The sequence below is a fragment of the Aquarana catesbeiana genome, linkage group LG12, assembly GCF_042186555.1.
Source record: "Aquarana catesbeiana isolate 2022-GZ linkage group LG12, ASM4218655v1, whole genome shotgun sequence".
NCBI lineage: Eukaryota > Metazoa > Chordata > Amphibia > Anura > Ranidae > Aquarana > Aquarana catesbeiana.
This window is the reverse complement of record NC_133335.1, coordinates 232621771-232624403: the sequence shown is the minus strand read 5'-3', so window position 1 is coordinate 232624403 and position 2633 is coordinate 232621771. Positions and strand designations below refer to the sequence as shown.

The window sequence follows — 2633 nt, the reverse complement described above, 5'->3', positions numbered from 1 at the left end:
AGTCCGATCCATGGAGGCCCCACCTCCCAACTTACAGGACTTAGCAGGATCTGCTCCTGATGGCTTGGTGCCAGATACCACAGCATACCTTCAGAGGTTTAGTGGAGTCCATGCCACGATGGGTTGGAGTTGTTTTAGTGGCATAAGGGGGACCTACTCAACATTAGGTGGGTGGTCGTAAAGCTTTGACTGATCGGTTTATATCTAAATATTTGTTCCCCACTAAAGATGAATCATCAAGACAGCAAGCAACTTTCAAATGTTAAAGCAGTCTTTGCATCTCTCCCATGACAGGTGCCCTTTAAATAATTCATGGGTGGAGGTCCTACAAACCTTTGCCATGATCTGCAATGCCATCCTGCCATCTGGACACCCCCCATGACTGAACAAACACTCTTCACCTCCTATGCCCTGACGCATGTCCGCAATCACCCGCTCACCCGCCAAGCTTCTGCTGCCTCTTGGGATCGCACTCACAGCTACAGCCCGGGCTGGTAGAGATAAGAGAATTCATTTGTAGCACTTTCTTCTATCGGCTATGAAATGTAGACAATGCAATGCCGACGCTTTTTGGCAGCTCTGGCCAGGATGGAAGGTTCCAACTTTTAATTGATGCCGTTATTTAAAGGAGGGGGTACAAATTCAAAGGATATGTCTTAGTGGTGACACATTCAAATGCAAGCTGTGAAATTAGTTCTCATGTCTACAAGAGATTAAGGCTGGAAGAGTACATTAAAATCTTGGATTAAATATATCCTCAGTGGCTTTTGCGGGCTGCGGGGCCTGGAATTGGCTTACCACCCTCTTCTGAGTCCTATGCTGGAAGATGGTCAGCCCACCCAAAACAATGGCTCAGTTTCAGGTGGTGGCCCCACAATCAGCTTTTCTTTCTTCTCTTCCTCTCTCTGAAGGAGGTGGGTCACATCTTTGATGCCTAGGCCAGGGCCGCTTGAGGAATCATACAACTGTGGAGGGCCACCAGGTCAGAATATCAGGTAGTGCTCCTGAGGGCTTTGTCAAACTCCTGTGAACACAAAAAAAAAAAAGTGAACCGTGAAATCGTAGTTCATAAAAAAAAGGCATAGATGGTACAGTATGGCCAATACTCTGAAGAGAAAAGGTCCTGAATCTCCAGGGGTGCAAGACTCCTGACAGAGGCAAGGTATGCCATGGTCTACCTATGCCGAAGCCAGGTGGAGCCCACTCTTTAGGGACCAGCCAAAGCCATTCCACAAGTATTTGGTGAGGGGCCCTCCTGAAGAGAGACCCCTGTAGATGAGGGAGGCTAAAGACACAAAGGCCACAGAACCTCCCCCCAAAATCAGGGTAGCCCCCCCCCCCCCCCCCGATGACCTACACCGTCCATCTCTGTGCAAAAATGTAAACAAAAAAGTTAGGCTTACACGGTTAGGCTTATTATCCCTGATTAGATGGAGGGAGGCTAAAGACCCAAAGGCCACAGAACCTCCCCCTGACATCAGAGAAGGCCCCCCCCTCAATGACCTGCACCCTCCATCGCTGTGAACAAATGTAAACTAAAAGTTAGGCTTACACCAGTTAGACCTAATATCACTGATTAGATAGGGGGAGGCTAAAGACCCAAAGGCCACAGAACCTGCCCCCGACATCAGGGAAGGCCCCCCGATGACCTGCACCCTCCATCTCTGTGCACAAATGTAAAATAAAAGTTAGGCTTACACCAGTTAAACCTACTATCCCTGATTAGATAGGGGAGGCTAAAGACCCAAAGGCCACAGAACCTCCCCCTGACATCAGGGCAGGCCCCCCAGATGACCTGAAAAAAAGGTGTCATGTGTAATACTCAGTACTGCAAGTACAGACTTCCGACCAATATAAAAATTGCCTTGGCTAGCTAGAAGGACACGTCCAAAGGTGAAGTGCAAGTTGAGCAAGAAGTGACATGTCCTCGTGCCAGTGAAACACCCATGGTGTGCAGTCCAAAAGTGTTTCTCCGACACCCCTGGGATTCCAACCCCAGGGGACACATCACCAGGAGCTCCTTGAGCCTCCCAGCCCCCCAGCCAGACAAATGCACCCTTATTCAAATCAGGAAGGCTTTAGAACTTTGGGAAAACCTTACCATCAACTGGGGATAAGCCTGGTGTACCAGACCAGAATCAACCCAGGAGGAAAAAGGCCCTCCCACCATTTCCACCTTCCACCTTTATGATTGACTTGTGTCTTTTTTCAACCTGACTAACTATGTAACCTTCACCTTGGATGAGTACTAACCGGCGCCCCCACACAACAAGAGGCAGAAGCTTTCTCCGTCTCGAAAACTGAAAAGAACAGATACTACACTTGATCTTAGCCAAAAGGCCAGAGAAGCGAGGGCTTCCAAGCTGGCAGAGAGAGCCACACATGGAAAACCCTTCCCAAGAAGATAAGTCAGGTAGGGTGGGGGAGGAGCACAGGCCAATTGACCTGTGATTTACAGCCTGTTAGCTTGATTCTAGCTGGTGGATGTTCAGCATCATCTAACCCTTTCCAGCCTAGCTTGACTGTCCCTGCTCCACCACCTTCATTCATTGGATTTCAGTTCTTGGCAGTCATGGCGGTTCAACATCTTATGTGGTTGTTAACTGTATGCAAATGTTTTTATAGGTTATTAA

General features: G+C 48.5%; 1 pseudogene; it reads right to left on the bottom strand.

Annotated features, from left to right (window-relative positions):
• Window positions 1–2240: 2240 nt before the first annotated feature.
• Window positions 2241–2353, bottom strand: LOC141114640 (U2 spliceosomal RNA; annotated as a pseudogene).
• Window positions 2354–2633: the final 280 nt, after the last annotated feature.